The sequence below is a fragment of the Nannospalax galili genome, unplaced genomic scaffold (assembly GCF_000622305.1).
Source record: "Nannospalax galili isolate Female #2095 unplaced genomic scaffold, S.galili_v1.0 scaffold101, whole genome shotgun sequence".
In the NCBI taxonomy this organism is placed as follows: domain Eukaryota; kingdom Metazoa; phylum Chordata; class Mammalia; order Rodentia; family Spalacidae; genus Nannospalax; species Nannospalax galili.
Window position 1 is genome coordinate 764662 of NW_008345700.1, and position 25521 is coordinate 790182.

Sequence of the window (25521 nt, forward strand, 5' to 3'; positions counted from 1 at the left end):
GTTGGATGGATGGATGGATGGATGGATGGATGGATGGATGGATGATGGGTGGGTGGATGGATGATGGATGGATGGATGGATGATGGGTGGGTGGGTGGATGGATGGATGATGGATGGATGGATGGGTGGATGGATGGATGGATGGATGGGTGGATGATGGATGGATGGGTGGATGGGTGGGTGGATGGATGGATGTATGGGCAGATGGATGATGGATGGGTGGATGGGTGAATGGGTTAATGGATGGATCAGTGAATGGATGGATAGATGGGTGGATGGATGGATGGCTGGGTAGATGATGGATGGATGTGTAGGTGGGTGGTTGGATGATGGGTGGATGAATGGATGGGTGGATGGATGTATGATGGATGGGTGGATGGGTGGATAGGTGGACGGGTGGATAGATAGATGGGTGGACAGATGGATGGGTAGATGGGTAGGTGGGTGAGTGGATAGATGGATGAATGGATAGGTGGATGGGTGGATAGATGGATGGATGGATGGGTAGGTGGGTGGGTGGATGGATGGATGAATGGGTAGGTGGGTAGGTGGATGGGTGGTTGGATGATGGATGGGTGGATAGGTGGATGGGTGGATAAATGGATGGATGATGGATGGATTGGTGGTTGGGTGGACAGGTGAATGGAAGGAAGTATAGATGTAGCTAAATTGGTGGAGTGGGTCAGGTAGTCAATGGCTGGGTATATGGATAGATGGATGGGTGGGTGAGGGAAATGAATGAATAGATGATGGATGGATTGATGAGTAGCTGGATAGATGACAGAGGGATGGATGGATGGATGGATGAGAGGGTGAGTATATAATGAATGGATGATGGATGGATGGGTGGCTGGGTACACAGGTAGATGGATGATGTGGATAGATAGGTGAGTGGGTAAATAGGTGGATAGCTGAGTATATTTATGTATAGATAGATGGGCGGTAGATAGATGATGGATAGATGAGTGGATAGATGGAGTAGGTGGTTGGGTGGATGGATGGATAGATGGATGGATGGGTGGGTGGATAAATAAGTGGGTGGAAAGATGGATAGAGAGATGGATGATGTAGATGGATAGGTGAGTGGATAGGTGACTAGATGAATTATTGGATAATAAGTGGATGGATAGATGAATGAGTGGATGAATGTATGGTAGATGGATAGGTAGATAATTGAATACTTACTCTGTAGAGCTTAGAGTCTATCTCAAGTAAGTAATCTTTTTGGGGAGTTGCTATGTGGGTCCAGAGAGGGCTAGGGAAGCCTTTGATTAATACCAGGAAGCCTCCCCTTTCCTCTAGGGCAGAGGCCTTGTCCCTGTGGCCTCCTTCTCCACTGAGGAGCCTTAGGTAACCCAGACCCTACCCTTGCTGAATACCATCTACCTCCATGCAGCCTAGATTCAGTCACTCAGTTCCTTCTCCTCCCCACTCCAATCCCTGCAAGGCTGAGAGTCTCTAGCCTATTAAGAGGTGGACATATAAGGACTAGACGAGGAGACCCTGGTAGTACCCAGGAAGAGCCCAGGGCTCTGTAGGGAAGGGTCCCTGGACCAGTGAGGGAAAGATAAGTCCTGAGAGCCCCAGAGAAGGGCCAGGTGCACCTTACAACAGACCAGGTATGTTGGGAGCATCAACAGAGCCAGGCCTCCTAACTCTGCACCCTTGGGTACTATTGAGGACTGGAATCTTCTGGAAGTGCCACCCTATGGGAATGGGCCAGCCAACCAGGAGAAAGGGACATGGTGCTTGGCCTCTCCCCTGGACTGGACCAGAAGGACATCCTAAGTAGTTAGCTGGTCAGATGAGACACAGAGGGGTCAGGAAAATTATCCCAAACCCCATAGCCTTGAGAAGAGTGGGGAACAAGGGAGGCCAGGCTGAGGGTATCTGACTGGGCCAGCTAAATCTGGCTCCCAATCAGCACATGTGGTCTAAAAGACGAAGATTTGTACAAATGGCCCCCTGTTTGAAAGAACACTTCTGCCCTCAGCCTGGTCGATCAGGAGCCCTCCCTCACCTCTGCCTCTTCCTAATCCCTTTGGCCTCTGATAACTCACACATCACCATACCAACACACAAACACCATGCGAACACACACACACAGACATGGCCACTGGCATCTATACACAACCTCCCTTCTCAGGGCCAGTGGCTTTGAATGTTGAACCCCAGGACAAAAAAGCCTGAAGGGTGAAAGGTTGGTGGGGTGGTACCTCTGTATTCCTTAGTTACAGCTGGTTTCCAGTCCCCGACTACCACATGCTCCTGCCCCCCTCCCCTCAGGGCCCAGCTCCCTCCACCTCCCTCCCACTGAACACACTCCCTGGTCCAAATGGACTGGTTCCTGACATTGACTGTGGGGCAAGTCCTCTTCAGACTCTGACCTGCTGTGTGAGGGACCCTTGTCCCCACAGAGGAACCAGTATGCTGAGGCCTGTGGGCCCACAGGGAGCAAAAGGGATCAGTGTTGGAGTGCTTAGGGCAGTGGGGACCATGTGTTCACCCCACCCTCCTAGGGTGCCTGGAGATGGCCCTGGAATCAGTTTGTCATATAATGAATATCCTGTCCACAGGCAGCCAGAGGCAATCCTTGAAGCCTTTGTCTTTCCACTCTCGAACACCATGGCTGTCTGGAGAGACCACACACCCATCCACCCAGCATGATCTGGACATGAACTATCACATGACCGTGCTGGTATGATGTGTGTAGCGTTGTGCCTCTACCCAACAGCTCAGCCAAGGGGATTGCCCTTTCTGGCTGCGATCACAGTGGGCTCAGGCCTCCTGCTATACGGACCACTTGCCCTGCCCACCATGGGCACCACTCCCTGCATAAATTCATCTTTCCATCTTGTGGCACAGGCACACACTGCCCTAGATCCTCTGAGCAAGGCAGGTACAAACTCAGGCTCAGAGACCCAGTCCCACCCTCGGGCCTACCATTTGGTAGAAGGGGTGGGACACCCTTAAACCATGCCCAGGACCAAACCCAGAACCACCTGGGCAAGGGACCCCAAGATGCCCAGTCAGCCGTCCTCTGGGCTCTATCAGCGGGACCTGAGACCCCACCTGGCCCTGCACCAGTTAGCAAAGTGTGGTTAAGGGTTGGGCTAAACTGCACCAGAGGGTCTGAGACACTGGTCCCCATTGTCAGGATATAAAGGAGGTGGAGAGGGCAGAGAGACCCCCTGAGGGTCCTCTAGCACTCAGTAACTCTGTTAACAGAACCTGGCCTGAAGCTCATCTGCCCAAAATGCCTGCTGGAGAGAAATGGGTGTCAGGAGTGCTGAATGCACCTGAGTGAGAGGCTGGGAGATATGGAGAACAGCATGACTCCACCCCAGGGCCAGGTGGGGGACAGGGTTAGGGTGGTATCCTGGCCATGGTGGCTAAGCCCAGTCATGCAAGGCAATCATAATTGGATAATTTCACCCTGAGGAGGGGGACAGAGGGGCTGTAGGGACTGAGTCTGCAACCCCACCCCTCAGAAAGGCCAGATGGGAAGCCGGTTTAAGCATTTGTGGGGCAGGGCATGACCAAGTGCTGTCAATCTCAGGCCAGGAAAGAGGCGACAGGGGGTCTCTGGCCCAGCGAAGGCTGTGGAGATGAAATGGTATTTGCCTGCTTATGGGAAGAGTGATGGAGCTCTGAGTGGGTGGCTGACCTTCTGGAATGACAGGTGACCCACAAGATAGCTGTGGTGGGCAGTGGCAGCCGTCTTGAAAATTGCTGTCGCTGCCCGAAAATAAACAATAAGAGAGCAAACGTGGTTTGAAAAATTGACTTGTTCAATACTGGGGGGGAAAGTGAATGATCTCAGGCCACCAGTCCGAGTCCTCAGTCTGACCCCTCCCCTTGTAGCTGCAACAGCAAGGCCAGGCCGAGCAAGGAGACCCCTTGTAGGGCACTGTGGCAGTGGATGTGGCAACTCAAGGGTCTCAGATCCACTTTTAGGGGAAATGGGACTCCACAGAGCCAGCAATGCCCTGGAAGGTCTGGGGAAGCAGGAGTAATGTCCAGTAGGCGGTCCACACAGCAACATCAGGGCTGAACTCACAGGACTCCTAAGGCTCCCTGCAGGGATCCAATCTAACCTCACCCCATCCCCAGGGTTCCTGGCCTTCTGGCATAGCTCCCCAAAAGAAGCCCCACCTACCAGGCAGCCGTATGACCAATGCACACACCCTCAAGCCTCCTCCCCGGGATGCTAAAGCTGCCTCCTGAGGCCCAGCTTCTCTGTAGCCCCTACTCTCCCCATCCTGGCTACTCCTGTCACCCCTCCCTTCCCAGGGAGAGATACCCTACTAAGGCAGATCCTAGACCCCAGCATGCAGGGACAGGTGCATTACAGTTTGGATGGGAAACGTCCTCCACAGGCTCCTGTGTCTGAGCTCTTGATCCCCAGCGTGTAGAGCCCCGAGGCAGGGCCTTGCTGGAGGATGTACATCACGGGGGGTGGGACTCAGGATGACAGCCCACCGCGTTCCAGACTGAGCTCTCTGCTCCTGCTCCACGTTCCAACACCATGAGCTCATCCATGTCTCTCCTGCCATGACGGACTGTGAGTCCGAATTAATTCTTCCTCCTTTAATTTTCTTTTTTGCCAGGTATTTGTCACAAGAAGAAAAGCAACTAAGGGGCTGGAGAGATGACTCCACCATTAAGAGCACAGGCTGGTCTTACAGAAAACCCATGTTCAAATCCCACATGGCAGCTAACAACTATCCTTAACTCCAGTTCCAGGGGATCCGACACCCTCTTCTGACCTCTGAGGGCATTCCAATGTGGGTGCACTTACATACATACAGGCATAATGCACACAAACACACACACACACACACACACACACACACAAGAAAAGTAATACAAACTGGGAGGAGATCTCAGGGCCCAGAGGGAACTAGGCTTCAGCCCTGATTGTTTCCCCCCTGTCCCCCGACTCATAGGAAGTAGCAGCCTCCATCTACTGGAACACAGGAGGCAGAGACCCCAGCAAGGTCCCACAATGTCCCAGGTGTAGGGGCTCCTGACAACCCTTGGCTGACCACTCCACCTGATATGCCAGCATTCCACCTGTTCCCCCTTGGGCCTCTCAAGGGACAGTTGCTGTCCCAAGCTAGGCTACCTCCTGCTCCCTTACCCTGCAGCCACCCAAGGGAGGGCCACAGCCTCAGCCCTGAGGCCATGGCACTGACTATTGTTTACCTGCTTTCCATGTTAGTGAAGAAGAAGCCAGGGATGCCCAGTGTGCAGTGTCTACCCCTGTGAGCAGAGCAGTTGCTCAGAGGGACCCCTTAGAGGGGGTCCCCACCCTCACCAGCCAGTATGAATGGCTTTAGGAGCCTTGAGGTAGGGGCACCACCCACATGGCTCTAGCAAGGAGACCAGACTTGAGGGGGCATGAGAAGCCTGCTGCCATCTGCACTCTGCATAAAGCAGTGCTTGGAAGATCTGGTTGTGTCAACACGACTAAGAGACCGACCCCTAAGAAGAGACTAAAACCAAATAAAGGAAAAACAGACATTGTAAAATGTGAACAGGGAGCTGGGGGTGGAGCCCCACAAGAACCAGGCGGCAAGTCCTGCAGGCACCAACCTCGGGCTGTGGCAGGGTCATCGTCTCTCCTGTTGGCTGCAGCCTCTGTGGCCAGCTGAGTATGAGGCAGGGAAAGGCCTAACCAATAGGACCCATCCATTGTCCAGTGACCACACCCAGCCCAGGCCCCCTCTATGCCCAGAGCCAAATTGGACCCTTGGAGCTACAAAGTGACTCAGTGAAAGGTCCCCAGCTCCACCACCACACTCCAGGTTGGGGTGGGGATAGGAGCACCCGAGGAGAGATGGTGTATCCCAGAGAGAGACCTACCTGGATGGAAACCCAGGGTGGCCTCTAGCTTAGTCAGTGGGAGTGGCCAGAGACTGCACTGGGCTTGAGATACCAGGTCCCACTAAGTTCTGGTCTAAGCGCTGCATGGAACCAGAGTGGAACCCCCAGGTGCCTGACCCCAGGGGAGCCCAAGGCAGCTCTGCCAGCCAAGTTTAGGGGCTGTGTGCTCCCCCATACTCCCAAACCCTTTAGCAGTATGTCTGAACAGGCTTCTCAAAGGGTCTCTTTGAAGGGTCCTGGGGAGGGGGCACTATGTCCTCTAGGGAGAAGGCAGAGTCCAAGGCCAACACCTCCGAGAGGTCCAGGGGCCCTCAAAGCCCCATTCTTCCCTGGCCTTGCCACCAAGACTCAGGCAGTCCAGGGCCCTGTCACTCACACACACACACACACACACACACACACACACACACACCTTTACCAAATGCTCAAATTATTAGGCTCACACCCTACAGGCTGCATGGTGGAGGCGCTCTGGGAACACTCTCCATGGGGTGCCAGTGCTCCTAGGACCCTGTCTCCACACTGCCCATTCTCCTCTCTAGAAAGTCCATTCTAGTAGGCACAACAGGGTGCCCTAGAATGCCCAACCCAGAAGGGAAGCAAGAGCCCTGTACCCCACAAATGTTCAAATTACTAGGCTCACACCCTACAGGCTGCATGGTGGAGGCGCTCTGGGAACACTCTCCATGGGGTGCCAGTGCTCCTAGGACCCTGTCTCCACACTGCCCATTCTCCTCTCTAGAAAGTCCATTCTAGTAGGCACAACAGGGTGCCCTAGAATGCCCAACCCAGAAGGGAAGCAAGAGCCCTGTACCCCACACACCAGGCACTCCCATGCTCAGCTGCTCACAGCCAAGCTCTCAGCCTCTCCAGGAGGGGGCGGGGCTCCAGCTGCTCCCCCACCTCCACTCCTATCATGTAGATGTCAGTGGCTCCCCACTGAATGTCCCTCCCACTCTGCCCTTCTCTCTTACCCCCTCCCCTTTCTCTGAGACCTGTTGGCTTTCCCTTCTGCCTTTTCTCTCCCAGCAGCACATGAGATGGTGGGTCTGCAGCTGTTTTTCAAGAAAACGCCTGCTGCAAGCTACCCTCTGCTGAACTCCCACCCTGTGTGAAATAACTGTACCTCCGAGACCCTGGCATCACACCACACCTGTGACCACATCTGGCTCAAGGTCAGAAACCTGTCAACTAAGGTCTAGGGCAGGCTGGGGCTCAAGGGAATGGGTTCTTTGGACTCACGGACCCTTGAAACCGAGGAAAAAGAGACTAATCCCTGGCCCTTCATTGCCTGCCGAGACACAGGACCTGTGACTGCTTCATGCTCCACACAAGGGGACCGAGGCCAGCAAGCACTATCCCGACACCCTGCAGCCAGGTGGTTGGCCCTCTGATGGCTGCAGCTCCTCTCTCTAGGAGACTTGTAAGCTCCTGGGCTCTGGACTCAGTATCTTGTGCAAAATGTAGCCTGCACTGGCTTTTGTCCTTTGCAGAAGGGCCTTCTTTGCAATGTGATTGGGAAAATAGGCCATCGATAAGCCACACAGGGCTTCTGCTAGAAATCCTCACAAAGGTCTTGTGGTTTCCTAATTCCTTCTGGATCTCACCAGTGGATGGAAGCCACAAACCCAGGCCTTCAAGACCAACTCTTCTCCATTCAGGGCTTTGTATGGGGCCATGAAGACATTGGAACAGCATCCTGAGGAGTCCCAAGGTCCGGTGGGTAGGACCTAGGTATACCCTTAATCGATAGCTCATAACACCAGCCAACAGTGGTGACAGATGAGCAAACATCTCACCTGTCAGAATAAGGCCACTTGTCCCAGTTTCCCCACACCCCTCAGTCTCTCCCAGATCCCAAAACTCCTGCCGCAGGGCAGTATCCACACAATGCCACACGCCCCTCACTGTGCCAAATCCTGGCCTGCCTTGCAAGGTTCACTGGAAGAAACAGAGGGGCTGAGATGAAAGCTGGGCTTACTTAGCACTGTGGGTGTTGTGCCAGCAATTCTTGAGGGCTGTCGTAACTGCAGAGCAGGGGAGGAGGCCACGGGAGGGGAGGAGGCCACGGGAGGGGAGGTGGGCAGGAAATAGAGTGGGAAGAACAGGAAGCACATCCACGTCCACCCATCCAGGACCTCGGCCACAGTGAGTTGCAGAAGGTGGTGCCTGTTCCCAAGGAATTTCCCATGCTGGCCCAGGAGTAGAAGAGATGAAGAAACACCCTGAATGTGGCACCAAGTACAACCTCTTTGTTGTACAGCCATCACTATCACCCATCTCCAGAATGTTCCATCATCCCAAACTGAAACCTCATCTGCACCAAGCACTAACTCTGCCTCCCCTCCACAGCCCCAGCGCCCAGCAAGTCCCTTTTACCTCTATGGAACCCCTCTCTTAGTGGGATTCTCCAGAATTCACCCTTTGTGACAGGCTTGTCTCCCTCAGCACAATGTTGTGGCAGGTGTTAGGATGGCCTCCCTTTTAAGACTGGACATTAAGAGTGCATTCTGTGTGTGCATAGAAGTCCCTCAGCTTGCAATGAGTAAACACATCCTGAAGAGGATTCAGAAGGTGAAAATGTGTGGGCTGCCTTGCTTGAACTTGCAGAGCCTGTAGCTGAGAGAACCCATCTAATACAAAGCCTATTTTATAAGAAACTATTGTTTCATGGCATTTACTGAAAATGGAAAACAGGGAGAAGCAGGATGGCTCTGTAGTCCATGTTCACGCTGTCTTAGAGAGCTGTTAGGTGCGTACACTACAGATCAGGGCCAACTGCACTTTGCTATTTCCCCATCTGCTGAGGGGAGCGGGCTGCCCTGCCTCTCACGACCATGGATGATGCACTGTGGATGTAGGCACGTGAGTATCCGTTCATACACTAAGTTCTCAGGTCTCGGTTGTGCTCCCTGAATACCCACTGTGGTGGCCTGCCCACCCCCCACCAACACCTGGGTTCCAACTGTTCATCTCTTCCCAGTCCTAGTTTTCTGGGTTTTTATGATGGTTGCATTGTTACAGGTTTTTTATTCTGTAGAAACATCCACACATACATAAAATCAAAGGGACCCAGGCTTTGGAGGCCAGACCCTGGGCAGTCATCAACTCCAAATGACTTTGGTCCCCTATCTCAGATTATCCTGTGACCTCTCAGCATCCCTCCCTTCTGTCCTCTGCTCCAGAGCATATCCTGATGTAAGGAGAAGCAGTATTCACCTGGTCCCCAGGTAGCCAGGCTCCCATGAAGTGACTTCCCTGGGCATCTGTCTCTCTCATCTGCACACAATTAGTGTGCTCAGATCTGGGCCTAGACAAGAACATGCACCCCTCAGCCCTGTGCCTCCTTGGTCACCTGCTCAGAGCCCTGCAGTCCCCCAGCTCTTGCTTGCACCCCTCACTTGGTGTCCACTGTGCCTTCACATGTCCTCCAGGGCTCCTGCTCAACCTCCGTTGTACAACTCCTTCCCTGGGGGAGATGAAAACATTTATCCCCTCTCCTTTGGTCCCAATGGCGAACCAAAGTACGAGTCCACCAGAATGCACTCTGGGAAACCAATGAGTTTATTGGGCCTACTTACAAAGCAATGAAAAAAGGTTACTTACAGGAACATGGGTACTCCCCACCCCTAAGGCTGCACCAGAAAGTCACATGCAACATGGATGATGGCTTCTCCATAGCCACACGGAAGGCACCTCCCTTAGTCTTCCCCAGCCTATTTACTCTAGCACCTAGGGCTTACTTACCCACCACAGGTCAGGAGGTGTGGGTGGATACTCAGGTGATGCCCCTCCTCTTATGCGGGCCATCAGCAGTCCACAAGCTCAACTGTGATGATCTTTGGCACAGCTGAGCTCAGGAAGACGGTGTCTGTCAGACTCAGAGGACAGTCCTGGACGACGACCTCCAAACTCAGATGCAAATGTGAAGTCTCCTCAATGCCCACACCCATCTTTCACTTCCCAGGTAACAGCAGCTTGTTGGACAGCGCCTTTCCCACAGGTGTCAGTGTGGTAAGGGCTTCAGCCTTCTCTCTCTCTGTGTTCCAAGGGCCTACCCTGGGATTTCTAAGGGACTTTCTTAGAGGTTCCTGGGAGGAACCCACAGATGGAGGACCAGGTCAAGCAAGGTGACCTCACCTTATGATCTACAGAGAGGGCTTAGACACAGCATGAGGAGGGTTGGGAAGGGTGTGTTTCTCAGAGGAACAGCAGGAGTGATGCCCAGGCAGGCACTTGCCCCTCTCCCCACAAACCTTTGAGGGAGCTGGGAGACATGACAGGCAAAGCCATGGACAGCACATAGAGCCTCCAAAAGACAGACTTGTTGGCTCCAACTTCTGGCCAGGCCACAGGGCTGCCCAGCTAGGCCTTAAGTCTGAGCCTTCCCCAACCCCCATTCCCACGAGGCCACTGAAGCCTCTGCTAGGAGTCCCACGGGACCGGCAACACCAACCACAATCATCTCCCAGCCTTCCAGCACTTTGGGCAGGTAGGAAGGCCATGGGCAGGTCGGGGGGGAGGGATACACACAACCATCCCCCACCAGCACCCAATGGCTTCACCCCGGTTTATCACCCTCTGTCCTTCACCACCCCCTTCTCCTCGCCTGAGGGAGAGCCATTCAGATCTGCCCAAGCTGAACAATACAATATTTCTGTTGAGCTGTGGAGTTGATTAATAATTTGGAAATGAAATCAATATGGGCTCTGCTTTTCATTCCTGGAGGATCCTTGTGTACTAGGCTGGCTGAGAAAGCAGCAGTCTTAGGACACAGGGACAAGGCATGAGGGGTCACTCGGCCCGAGAGAAGAGCACAGCCTCCACATCCTGCTGGAAAAGTGGACAGTCTCACCCCAGTGGACAGGGTCAGGCAGGCAGGACTGTGTCCCAGAGCAGAAACACTATAGGGCTCAGACCTCCTGCTCCAGGCCTCTCAGATCTTAGGAAAGAGACACTGTACCCTTGTAGAGCATTCCCCTCTGGGATGCAGAACCTGGGAACTGGGCTTCCACACAGCTTATCAGCCTTAAGGGCCTCATCCCTCACCCTCATGTTCTAACAGGTAGGTGGCAAGGCCACACCTACTATGGCTTCCTTGAGCCCATGGTTATCCATGACTCTTTTTTTTTTTTGGTCTGAGACAGGGTCTCCCTGTAACCCCAGCTGACCTGGAACTCGCTATATAGACCAGAAGGGCCTCGACCTCACAGAGATATACTTACTTCTGCCTCCCGAGTGCTGGGATTAAAGGTGTGCGCCCCTATGCCCTACCCCACTGGTCTTCTTAACCATGTATGGCTCTGGGGCCTAGGTCCTATCTATAGCAGACCAGCTGCTCCCCAGGGTAATGCCACGCCCATACATCTACCACATATGCCCCTAGTCCTCACTCAGCTGGCCAGCTGCTCCCTCCTGGCCAGGGTCGGGACCTCCTCCAGGTCCAGCCATTTTTCCTTCTTCCTGCCAAGGAGCTGCTGTCAGTTCCTGTCATGACAAGGCGGTCACCTGAGGAAGGCAGGCAAGTGAGGGCGAATGACCGATGGACAGGTACATGCAGTAGACACTAACTGGCCCAGCAGGGTTCTGCCTTGTCAAAGATCCAGAGAACCTGGGGGACCCCCAGGGGTCAAAGCAGTGAGAAATGCCTCAACTTTGGGGGTGGGCAGGGTAGGGCCAGCAGAAGGTAACCTGAGTGGGTACCAGTAGGGTATATAGGACCTGGGTATGTAGGGAATCTCAGGCCTGGGCAACTTAGTGCAGGGCTCAATGCATGGGGGACAGGGCCTAGTCACATGGGGTTCAGAGAAGGAGCCCCTCAGAGTATAGCAAGGTCACCTTGCTGACTTTAGTAACTACAGGTCGGAGGCTGGGGGCGTTTCCCAGGCCATCATAGTTCCTGCACAGCCTACCTCCTAATCCCATCCTGGCCTGCCCATGTCAGTACTAAGTGGACAGGCCTACTCCTGGCCTGCACAGCACTGTGGCCCACTCAGCCCACCACTTCTCCCCCTGGGCCTGGGTCCAGCTGTCTCCCATCACCGTGGCAACAACAGGAAGGTAGAGAGAAGGGTTCACCTGCCCTTCAGGCTTCCAGAGTTCAGGGACACTGCTGTGCTCCAGGGTGCTGAGGGAGAAGTAACCTCAGCTGGGCCTGAATAGAAGGAGTCTGTGACTTCCCCCACAGCCCTTCACGATGCCCACGGGAAGAGCCCAGCTCCTCCCAGCTGCAGAGAGGGAGGCCTGAGCACATGGCCCTGATCCTTACCCAGGCACATCCCTAGAACCTCATCTGGGGACATAGAACAGAGTCCCCAAGATATCCCAACAATGCATCTTCGTGGCTAAACCGCAGCAAGAATGCACACACTGGCATATGATCACAGAACAGAATAGAGTCATATATCCACACATGTACACTCCTGTACCTGCCACAGGACCCAGGAGTACTTCCCTCCTTATGGATGCAACACTGTGCAAGCCTTGGTTCAGCCCAGCTTCTCTTGTTCAGCTTATTCTTGAAGCACAACATGAGCTGGAGTTTGTCCTCTGAGCCCTTAGAAATCCCCCAGGTAGTAGTAGACCCCAACTCATCCATCCTAGTCTGACACTTTGGTCTTCAGTGGTCAGTCTGATTCCACCCTGGAGACTTGAGTTCTCCATAGCTGAGAACCGCCCAGTTCCCAGCTGTGCTGGAGAGCTTCAGTGTCAACCTGACACACCTGGGTTGAAGGAGCCTCAGTTGGGGAATTGCCTCTATTGGACTGGCCTGTGGCCATGTCTGAGGGGCATCTTCTTGATGAGTGATGTGGGAGGGCCCAGCCCACTGTGGGTGGTGCCACCCCTGGGCAGTTGGGCCTGTGTTGGATAAAAAAGCTGGCTGAGCAGGGGCCGGGGAGCAAGCCAGTAAGCAGCGTTCCTCCATGGCCTGCGCTCCAGCTCCTGCCTCCAGGTTCCTGCCCTGAGTTCCTATCTTGGGCTCCCAGTTGAACTGTGACCCAGGATATGTAAGCTAAATAAACCCTTTCCCCCCTAAGTTGGTAGTGGTCGGAGTATTTTGTCACAGCAATGAAGAACTAGGACACCATCTGTCCCAGAGTCCAGCACTTGGGAGCAGTCACAGAGGGTAGTCAGTCCTGGCCCTAAAGGATCTTTCTTTACCAGCCCCCAGGGCAATGACCTCGGCTAGGAAAACCGATGAGGTCTCCCCTAAGGTAGCTCCTGGTGCTACAGACATGCTACAGACCCTCACTGGGTCCTGAGACACAGAAGGGCTTGGGGCTCAAGTGAGCTTTGTGCTGGGCAACACAGCCTGTCAGCCACAGAGCAGAGCCACAGTGAAGACCAGTGGGTCTCTGTCCACTTGGAAACAAGACAGCCTGGAGGCGTGAGGGCCCCGCCCAGGATTCTCAATGCAAGCCCTCTGTCAGCAGGAGGCACGTGCATCCCTGGAGCCACTCCCTGGGAGCCAAAGTTCCTTGACCCACGTGCGGGGGGGAGGCAGTTTTATAGGAGCCATTGACCGGCAGCATTGATCCCCAAGAATGTATCGCACAAATCATTTTGCACTAAACTGCGGAATCGATGGAGAAATCTCCCGGAAAATTTATATTAAAAGTCTCTGTTTGCCTAAATGAGTTCCCTGTGCCTATATTGAATATTTGGCTGATGAATTGAATGGGTTTAAATTTGAACATTGCAGACCCATTAAAGAATGAATTCTTAAATCAAACCCTGCCATTTATGATTGAAATGAGATTTCCTCCACGATGGACCAGCCGCTATATAAATCAGCTACGCGTTTTATACCGAACCATAAACAAGATATAATTCTTTTAAATACACAACAGGTGCTTTAAATCTTTTGATGCATCTTGTATTTATCTGAAGTGCGAATTGCTGTATTTACACCAGGTCACACAGGCCTCTGATAGAGCTGGCCAGTGAAGGTTAAATTCAGTGGGCCACTGGAGCTGGAGCGAGCACACAGAGCCTGTTGAGGAGCCCAGGAGTGGGGCGATGACACTGAGCCAAGGCTCTTTCCAACACCCCCAGTCAGGGCCCACCAGGGCAAACTCAGAGCCCTTCTGAGAAACAACACACACACACACACACACACACACACACATACACAGACCTACACGTACACATGCTCACACACAGCATGCCTGCCCACACTCACATGGCACCTAAATGCACAAATATGAACCTGGCAGATGTCCAAATGCATAGGTATACAAACCCAAGTCCTTGTGAAGGCATATGTGCACACACCCACATACACACAGGCATGCATACTCACACATGGTACATGTGCAGAGAAGCACACACACTAGCACAAATACACATAGGGTAGATTCACAAATTCACGTGTACATACCTGCAATGACATGTGCAAACACATGCATGACATAGACACATTCATGTACATGTGTGCACTCATGCATATACCCAAACCCATACCGTGCCCACATGCACTCATAGAACATGTGCCAAACAGCGTGTGAAAAATTGCACCAGCGAGCCAGGTGTGGCACAAGCCTGTAACTCCAGTACTTGGGAGGCTAAGGCGGGAGGATCACGAACTCAAAGACAGCCTGGGTTAAATAGCAAACTCTATCTCTGAAACACTGAAGTGCCCCAATTCAAGCACTGAATTCACATACAAATATGAAGCTTCACACACAACACAGTGCTCACACTACACAACACACCTGGACAACATGCACACACACACCTGTCATGTGCACTCGACTCTGCAAGAGCCACTGAACTTCCAGAGAGTTCCTCTCTACACACCAGTGTGGCAGCCCAGGGCTGACTGCAGTCTTCCTTCAGCACAGCCCCTCCTTCCCACCGCTCTGCCAGGCAGGAGCCACCGGGGGGCTTTGGCTTTGCTCCCTAGCTGCTTCCTCACACACTTAGGCCGTCCTGTGGGCAGCAACTACACACCTGAGTTTAGGACGACGCACAGATTCTCCCTCCCCAGCTGGGGGACCGTGGAGGGACTCCTGCCAGCGGCACACCTGGGCAGACCACACAGGAGGCCGCCCTCCTTGAGGAAGGACGTGTGGCCTGTCCTCCCAACACGCACGCTGGCTTCTCCACCGGTGCTCTTGGTGGCGACCAGCCGCTGTCCACTTCAGACTAAGCCTTGATGGCGCATGGCCTCGGTTGCCATGCTGGCTGAAGGAGGCTTGGCAGTGTAGGTCTTGCTGTAGAGGAAAAGCCACAAAGAGCTCTGCCTGCTCCAGGTGACCAGAGGAGGAGCTAGGACTGGAAGTCAAGCCCTCGCCTCCCCTGTGCTCTGTCTGCAGTCTCCACCTTTTACTCCATTTTCTCTAGACTGGCTGGTCTCACCAGAGGAGTGGAATCCCTCACTCCAAGAACCCACACATGATCCTTCTCCCTGGTCTCCGAGGCTGATATTTTCTCCTCCAAAGATGCAGACTACAGAAGCCCATGCCTCCCGGAGATCACTACCTCACAAGGAGCTCAAATCTAGTCCTGACAAACTCCAGGCCTGTGTCCACCAGCCAAATGCCCTGCAACATCTGAAAAGTGACTTCAACCAAAGAGCCTAACCCACCCTGGCTACACTCCAAATGCCCATCAGGTCCCCACCCTGAGCCCATCTCATCAAACCTCAAAGTAGCTCATTATCCAGGCTCATGCACACAATGCATCCCAAACTTGGGAGGCTGAGGCAGAAGGATCATGAGTCTAAGGCATACTTGGGCTGCGTAGGAGGACACCATCCCAAAATTCATTTTATAAGAATGATTAAATAACTGGGCATGATGGTGCACACCTTTAATCCCAGAATGCTCGAGGAAGAGGCAGGCAGATCTCCGTGAGCTCATGGCCAGTCTATATAGTGAGTTCCAGGCCAGAACCCTCCCATCCTCACTCTCAGAAACCCTTCAGGCCTCACTCCTGGAATTCTCCTGTCCTCACACCCAGAATATTCCTAGCCTCATCCCCCAAACTGAACCCTCCAGTCCTCACACCTGAAACCCCCCACCATATCCAGACACCTCTTGTCCTTACAACAGAACTTTTGTTTTGCCCTATTCATTACCCCGGCAGCTCTTTCTCCATTTCTTGTGTGAATGCCATGGTGTGCAAATGAGACCAGAGGATACCTTTTGGGAGTTGTTTCTGTCCCTGTGTGTCCTGGGATGGGGATCAAACTCAGGTTGTCAGGCTTAGCAGCAAGTGTCTTTACCCACTGAGTCATCTCACTGGCCCCATTTCTTAGTGTTCTCTCAGCCACTGCAGTTGGTCCTGAACCTGCCCTTCATCACCTTCCCTGTCATAGCAGCTCACACCCCACAGGTGCCAATCTTCTCTCAGTTCAGAAAAGCCTGCCGGGTAGTCTTCCAGGAAGCAGATTTTTAGACATGCTCACCTTGTTAAGCAGGTATAACACTTATCACAGCCTGTGTTGCTATCACTAAACACCACAGCTGGGCACTTTATAACTAATTGTCACATATTCCTCACAGCTGTAGGACTGGGAATTCTAAAACTCAGCACTGGCCTGTTCCTCGTTTGGTGAGGGCTGCCTTTTTCCCATAGCACTTGTTTGCTGTCCGCACATGGTGGCATGGTGGAGGACAGCCTACTCCTTCAAGGCCCTCATCCCTGAGGACAGAATCCTTGTGACTAGAGATTAAGTGCCAACGTGAATTTTGGAGGGACATAGCCATTCCATCTTCGTTGCCCTGATGCCAAGATAAAGCAAACACAGAATGCATGTAAGATAATTATGCTCAGCCAGGACATGCATGCAGACCGGGTACATGTATTGTGTATGGATACGTATGCACACATTCTCATGTGTGTCTGACTGTATTTATCACAGCTTCGACAGACTCTCCTCTTTAAGTTGTTTAAAGCCTTTGTGAGTTCGGTGTATGTGCCACACAGTACTTGTGTGGAGGTCAGAGGAAAACCCAGGGGAGTCAGTTCTTTTCTTCCACCCTGTGTGTTCTAAGGATCAAACGCAGGTCCTCAGCAAGAGCCTTTAAGTGCTGAGCCATCTTGCTGGCCTTTTTTTTTTTTTTTTTTGAGATAGGGTCATGCCATGTAGGCAGCCAGGCTGGTCTCAATTTTTCTTTTTTAAAATATTTTATGTATTTATTTTGATTTTATGTGTATAAGTATATTGCTTACATGTATATAGGTGCACCCTTGTCATACAATACCCACAGAAGTCAGAAGGCATCAAGAGTCCTTGGAACTGGAGTTACAGATGGTTGTTAATGCCACGTGGGTGCTGGGATCTGAACCCAGATCCTCTGCAAGAGCAGCCATCTCTCTAGCCCCTGGTCTCCAATTTTCAATCCTGCCTCAGCCTCTGGAATACTGGAATTACAGGCATGCATATGCATGTCAAACAAGATGTTGCTTACTGAACCCAAGGGTGTATTTTAAGAAACACCTCATGACCAATTTGGTCAGATACGCTCAGAACTCTCCACACCAGAAAATATGCCACAGAAATGAACCACCATTAAGAGTCTAGATTAAAAAAAACAAACAAACAAACACATTTGTCTCAAAAGATGCTTCACAGGGGCTAGAGAGACGGCTCAGTGGTTAAGAGCCCTGGCTGCTTTTGCAGGAGACATGGGTGGTTCCTAGCACCCACATGGTGGTTAACAACCATCTGTAACTCCAGTTCAAAGAGAGTGTGCTTACATACATGCAGGCAAAACACTCATGTACATTTAAAAAGATGCTTGACAAAGTTTAATATTGGGTTTGTTTACATTTGTGTGTGTGTGTGTGTGTGGGTGTGTGTTGGTTTGTTCGCAGGTATGTTAAGACCCATTTTGGGGGGGTAGAGGGTCAAAGTTAATGTAGAATATCTTCCTCCATCACTCTATACTTTATTCACTGAGGCAGGGGCTCTCACTGAACCCAGAGCTTTCCAATCCAGCTGGTCTAGCGGGCTTGTCCCAGGGAACCCCTGCCTCTGCCTCAGGTGGCCCCCACACCTGCCTGACCTTTACATGGGTTCTGGTGATCCCAACTCCCAATCTCTTTCTTGCTCAGCAAGCACTTTACCCACTGAGTCATCTCCCCAGCCCCTAAGATGTTTGGTTTGTTTTGTTTGTTTGTTTGTTTGTGGGGGGTTGGTCTTTTTGAGACAGGGTTTCCCTGTAGCCCCAGCTGGCCTGGAACTCACTATGTAGACCAGGCTGGCCTTGAACTATCAGAGATCCACCTGCCTCTGCCTCCTGAGTGCTGGGATTAAAGGTGTGCGCCACCACACCCAGCTTGTTATGTTTTTTAATTTCTCAAAAACTAGGGATGAAAGTAAATTGAATCTGCATTCCATTCTCAGACCAAGTGAAAAGATCTTTGGGGTGAGAGCACTGCAGCAAGTTTTAGAAACTGATAGGAAAACATCAGGGCTGGGGATGTGGTGCACTTGGTAGAGTGCTTGCCTAGCATGCACAAAGTCCTGGGTTCAGTTCCCAGCACTGCATAAAAACAGGCATAGTGGTACATGCTGGTAATCCCAGCACACAGGATGTAGAGGCAGGAGAATCAGAAGTTCAAGGTCATCCTCAGCTACAAATCAATCGCAAGGCCAGCTTGGGATGTATGAGATCCTGTCTCATAAAAATTAAATAAGGGATTGGAAATGGCTCAGCGGTTAAGAACACTCCCTGCTTTTGCAGAGGACCTGTGTTCAATTCCCAGCATCCACATGGCAACTAACAACCATCTGTAACTCCAATTCCAGAGGAATCCAATATATTCATTTGACCTCTGAGGGCATTGTGCAGCACAGGTGCACTTACATGTAGGCAATACACTCATACACTAAAATGAAATTAATAAAATATTAAGAATAAATAATTTTTTAAAAGAGGACTGGCACCAGATATGATGGTGCACATCGTTAATCCCAGCACTTGGGAAACAGAGGCAAGTGGATCAGGCCAGCCCGATCTACAGAGCGAGTTCTGGGCCTGCTGTGACTACAGGGTGACAACGATGAAGACAAAGAAGAAGAGGAAGAGGAAGAGGAGGAGGAAGAGGAAGAAGAGAAGGAGGAAGGAGGGGAGGACGAGGAGGACAAGGAGGACGAGGAAGAGGAGGAGGAGGACGAGGAGGAAGAGGAAGAAGAGAAGGAGGAAGGAGGGGGGAGGAGGAGGACGAGGAGGAAGAGGAAGAAGAGAAGGAGGGAGGAGGGGAGGACGAGGAGGACAAGGAGGACGAGGACGAGGAGGAGGAGGACGAGGAGGAAGAGGTTCCAAAGAAGGAGGAAGGAGGGGAGGACGAGGAGGACGAGGACGAGGAGGAGGACGAGGAGGACGAGGACGAGGAGGAGGACGAGGAGGAAGAGGAAGAAGAGAAGGAGGAAGGAGGGGAGGAGGAGGAGGAGAGGGAAGGGGAGGAGGGGGAGGAAGAGACGGAAGGGGAGGAGGAGGACGAGGAGGAAGAGGAAGACGAGGAAGAGGAGGAGGATGCGAGGAGGAGGAGGAAGACTGGCAAGAAGATGGCTCAGTCAATAAAAGCACTCGCTGCACAAGCCTGACCACTTGAGTTCAATACCTGAGTCCATGGTGGAAGGAGAGAATACTGAAAATTCTCCTCTGACCTCCACATATGACATGCACAAGCCAGCACCGAGGTGCACACATATGTACACACACTAATAATAAGTAAAGTAAATATGAGGCTGGAGAGATGCCTCAGTGGTTAAGAGCACTGGCTACTTTCTTGGCTAAAAGTTAAAATGTCCTTGGGCCTGTTAGCAACATACTCTGTTCCAAAGGTCAAAAATGTCAAAAGTATTTGGGAGCCTATATCTAATCCTCAAAAGATTTTAGGGTTACCTCTTCAGAGGAGGGAATGTTAGAGGGGAGGGAGTGGGCATGGATTTGATCAAAATGCCTTATATATATGTATGAAATTCTCAAAGTTTTTGTAAAAGTTTAAAAAAAAAGTGGGGAACTTGAGATCAGCCAGTGAAGTCTGAAAGGTCAGGGTGTCATACAAGATTGCAGCTGCAATCAGGATGAATTTTTGCCAAGAGAACAGGCTGAAGGACAGGATGTCCTAGTTGTGTGACACATAAAATTAAATAAATAAATCCAAAAAATTTTTTTTGGTCTTTTTGAGACAGGGTCTTCCTGTAGCCCAAGCTGACCTGGAATTAGCTATGTAGACCAGGTTGGCCTCGAACTCACAGAGATCCACCTGCCTCTGCCTCCCCAGTGCTGGGACTAAAGGCATGCACCGCCATGCCCGGCATAAATCCAAACTTTTTAACTATTTTATATACTTATTTTATGTATATGAGTGTATTATCTGCATGTATCTAAGTGTACCCATGTCGTACAATGCCCACAGAGGTCAGAAGAAGGTGTCAGATCCCCTGGAACTAGAGTTATGAACAGTTGTTACCTGCCATGTGGGTGCTGGGATTCGAACCCCGGTGTTCTTTCTGCAAGATCAGTCAGTGCTCTTAAATGCCGAGCCATTTCTCCAGTCGCCCCCTCCAGCCAATTTTTTAAATAAAGTACATAATTTTTAAAAGGTAAAGGAAAAAAATCAGAGAAGTCCAAAGAGCTGCTGGATCACTCACTAGAGAAAATGCCCACAACAGGCATCACGCAGATATGAAACTGACACATTGTACCCTCAGAAGAACAGACATAGTCATCAGATCCTAGCTGAGGCTGGTGAGCACAGGAGGCCCAGCCCACCCACCTGCAGGCAGCAAGTGCCAGAGGCCAGGCTCTGGCTCAGGGAGGTGGGTAGCTGTAGACCCTTGGGCTCCATATCCCCACTGTGCAGGCCAAGTTCACAGAGACCTTGCCAGGGACCCAGGGGTTCACCATTGGGAAAGGGCAGGGAAACACACATTATGCCTAGTGCACCCAACCAGGCACAGCCACTGCAGGTCTTCATTATGAGTCAGGTGGGCAAGTGTCCAGCCCAAAGGCTCAGAGGAGCTTAAAGCACATAATGGACAATAACTGATGGAGGCAGCTATGTTCCAAGTCTCTGCAAACACGGCCCAGCATGTTCTAAGGCACTGTTCCTCGGCTTGGTTAGAGGGGCAGATTCCTATGGGCCTCTGGTCACATCTTAGCCCCTGATAATCCTTTGCTGTGTATGGCTCTGTCTGAACACAGATGGGATGCACATTGCTACTTTTTTAACTCTGTGCCAACAGTATGTCACACATCAGTGCTAAACTCTGGGAACGCCCATTTCCCACTGACTAAGCAACACTGGGGCTGCCTGGCACTGAGGAGCACTAGGCAGCGGCCAGTGGGGGCTCCAGCCACGAGAAACAGCAAAGAACCACAAAGAGCACGGGGAAATGTGGCACAGACTCCAGCAGAGCCCTTGTCACTGACAGAGCAGGGTCTGCCCACCTCTCCTGGGAGTGTGCCTTGATGGACCACACAGTGCAGCAGGTTAATTGGGGTTGCTGACACATTTTAACAGGTAGGCAGTTCACAGATACAGAATCTCACAAACAGTTCTCCCAAAGTCACACACAGGAAGTCTAGGCCAACAGGGTCAGGAAGCTCTGGGTAGCTGGGATCTAGAGATACCTGTTTGACCACATTCACAGAATCCAACTGACCATGACTCAGAATGCCCCTGCTGGCTTCTCCCCGACCCCAGGCTGGGCCCCTCCCCTTGACTGCCCACCCTCTGGAATACTGGGCCTACACGGCCATCAACTTGGGAGATTCCACTACTGAACAAAAGGGGTCCAGCCTCCAGGAACGGAAGGAGGAAAAGAAGGTGAGTGGCAATAAAGGAAAGGGAACCACACCCAAAAATGAGATCCAAGGGGAGGGCTGTGGAATGAGGCCGTAGGAAAAGCAGACACAGTGAGACCAAGCAGAAAGCGAGGAGGGAAATGCACCTCACTTTCACTGGGAGAAACAAAGTTCTGAGCCAGGAGAATCAGTGCAGAAGCATCAGGAGAGGCCAGTGCAGGAGCCCAGCCAAGAGGCGGAGGGCAGCAGCGACGGGACAGGTATCTGGGGCTGGGCCACACAAGAGGGGTAGCTGTGCTGGCGAGGAGTGGATGCTGGAGGTGACCAACGGCCCATTGTTGGAGAAGAAAGTGGAGTGCTTGTGAATGTCCTGGCTCCCGGGTTCGGGTTCAAGGTGACAGACACTCACATGGATGGATCTGGGGAGGGTTGGGGGGCAGGTTCTGCACCTACAGATTCTATTAACTTCAGATCAAAACTTTTTTTTTTTTTTGGTCTTTTTGAGACAGGGTCTCCCTGTAGCCCCAGCTGTCCAGGCTGGCCTTGAACTCACAGAGATCTACCTGCCTCGGCCTCCCAAGTGCTGGGATTAAAGGCGTGCGCCACCACGCCCGGCACTATTTTTAAATTGTGTCTACACTAAACACACACAGACTTCCCCAAACAATGCAGTGTGACTATGGCTTCCATTCTGTCTACATTGCATTAGGGATTGCAGGCAACCTAGAATGACTAAGCACATACAGGAGAGTGTAAGAAGTTCTACATAAACACTGTATCATTTTATAGGAAGGATTTGAACATGGTAAGTTTTGATGTCTGTGAAGGTCCTGAAATAGCTCCTCTGAGGATCCGAAGGATACGCGTGTGCACACACACACTCAAGCATAGTCAGGGATGGAGAGCTACCGGTGGGAACATCATAGACACAGAGGCCTCTCTGCCCGCCTGCCCTGATGCCCAGCACCCTTCCTCCCTGTCTCCGCCCCTGGCTCTGAGGTCACTTCCCCCATGGCGGCCACCATGAAAGACAGCTCTCCTTTGCTGCCTACCCTCCACCCTGCCCTGTCCCACCCATCAAGTCAACGGCTGCCCCTCACTTCTCTGTCCCCTGAGCTTCTTTGGCCTCTGCCATCCCTGGGGACACTAACCCTAGCTGTTCCTTCCACACACCCATCCCCTTCCCTCTGTGGGCTTTTGCTCCTGCAGAGCTCTTCAGATGAGACTTGGATCCCACCCACAGATAGACCACAGCCAGCCACCTTGAGACAGACCCCAGCTGAGGCCACATATTGTCACAGACCCTTGGACAGAACAACATAGTCAACAGTTAATGTTTTATGCAAGTAAGTTTTTTGGGGGTGGGCAAGATGGCTCAGCAGGTAAAGGCACTTGTTGCCAAGCCTGAGGAGCTAAGTGCCATCCTGGACTCACATAGGCACTGTGTGCTGTGTGCACACACACACATATACATACATACATACATGCATGCATGCATACATACATACATACATATATACATACATAAATACATATAGTAGAAATTCAGCTTTTCAGGAGAAGGGCAAAGGAATCTACAATATGACCACTAAAATTAAGCAGGGCATGGTGGCGCTCGCCTGTAGTCCCAACACTTGGGAGGCAGAGGCAGGTGGATCTCTGTGAGTTCAAGGCCAGCCTGGTCTACATAGTGAGTTCCAGGACAGCTGGGGCTTCAGGGAGACCCATCTGTCTGTTTCTGTCTGTTTCAAAAAGACAGAAAAAAAAAAAAAAGACACTAATGTCCTTTAATCCAGTAAGGAAGGACTTTCTCAAGAACGGTGCTGCAACAATCAGTCAACTGTCCGCAGGGAATGAACCTCAGCATCCTTCCACAGCAAGCAAACATGAACTCAGGCCTCACTCCAGAAATGGTGACAACTCTTCTAGAAAATTCCAGATGTCTTCATGACCCTGGGTCGTTTGCTCACTTGGTGGGTGCCCGGAGTCTATGGCGCTCTGTAGGCTGCTGCTTTTGGTAATTTCATACCGTGTACCAGAACTCTCTGCCACCAGTGTTGTGCCAGGCTGCGTGAAGGGGGGACCTCCTCGTGTCTCTTTGCTGCCCACTCATAATGCAGCCATCTCAGCCTCTATCAGGAGTCATGTGAGGCTGAGGCTGATTTTTGCTTCAAGCCCCACATAGGCTCTAGAAAGATCTTAAGGATGAAGAGGCCTAAGCACTCACCCATCGCCAGCTCCCTTCTCTCCAGCCTGAGCTTCCTTCTCTTCTCACCCCACTTCTGTCCAGGGACTCCTTAGCCATTTAGGGAGGTGGTCTTCTGGTGACCAACCCTTAGCTTCCTGTCACCCAGGATCATCTCGACACCTGATGTTCCTGAAAGCTGGCATTGGGTGTCACATCTTACAGGCATACCCTTCCTTCAGCTCAGAAAACAGCAGAGCCACAGGGCAAAGACATCCATGTCAATAGGAGCCTGTGTGTCATAGGCTCTGCATACAATCTGAGCTACCTTGCCATGGGAAAGGTGGGCTCACAGCAGAAGCAGCAGCCTGCAACGTCTGTTCAGTGTGAAGTGGGCCAGTGAACAAGCTGGAAAGATGGAGACCTGCGCTGCACAGTGGCAAGATGTTTGGGAAAGCTGTCCCATGGGCTCCTTGGAAAGCAGATGAGGATGAACAAGCAATGCCCTGGGGAAAGGGGCAGAGGTGTCCAGGCACCACCATGGAGTGACAGAAAGGGCAGCCAAGACCCTGTAAAGGAGTCGCCTCCCACTGAGCTGAGGCCTCAAAGTGCTGCCACTGAGCAGGTGGACAGGGAGAAAGCGCACCCTAGCATGGGTTGATGGGCAAAGAGCAGGGAAGCACCGAGAGAAACCAGCCTAGGCTCTGCACCCCGAATGCCTGTGAGGGGAGAAGGCTGCGGCAGGTAAGCTGGATCTGGAGGCAACAAGGACTCAGGGTCTTTGGCCGCCCTGCTCCATTTGAGGCCGGGTTGGAGTGGTCCGGTAGCGGTGGTACTCCGGCCCACGTCCTCAGAAGGATCAGCAGGAGGAGGGGCTCCTTGGCTGGCCAGAGGTGGGCAGATGTCAGCCTCTGAAAAGTAGGTGTAGGCTGGAGTATGAGGCCTGAGGGTGACCACCACATGACCCCAGCATGACCTTGGCAATGGAGCTGTAGAACAGAAAGAATTGACCCCTTGCCCCTGGCCAGCAGCCCCTGCCTGAGCCGGGTTGAGCACCTTGGACTTCCACACATAGTAGGGACCCCTGAGCACCAGCACCACCTGATGGATGCAATAAAGATGCAGTACCGTCCATGAAGCAGCAGACACCCGGCCACTCTGGGAGCACGAATGGGGCAGAGCTCCCAGGGCAGCAGGGTAGGCTGCACTCTGCCTCCCTAGGGCCAGACATACCCGCACACCCACCTCTTGCTCCAGCGGTCCACACAGGCAAGCCACCATTCCACCCGCTGTGGAGGGTCAGGGAAGGAGGCAGAGACCTGAGGCCATGGGAAGGGGAGGCGGGGCAGGACCCAGGGCTCCGTGGGATCATCCTATACTAAGTAGCTGAACCCCTTTCCTTTCTTGTCCAGCCAAGAGCCTTAGGAAGGAGGCTGGGGCATAGATGCCCCACCCATCTCCTCTCATCTTTTCCTAGATACGGGAGGATCTCAGGGCTGTTTCCCATAGGGTTCAGTCTCCTCGGTTACTGCCATCCTTGGAAACTATATGGGCTACCACAGCACCACCACCATCAGCAACACTAACAACAGTGATACTACCACCACAATGCAGCACCATCCTCAGCAATATCAGTAACAACAGCACACCAACAACAACAAACACTAACATACTCCCATC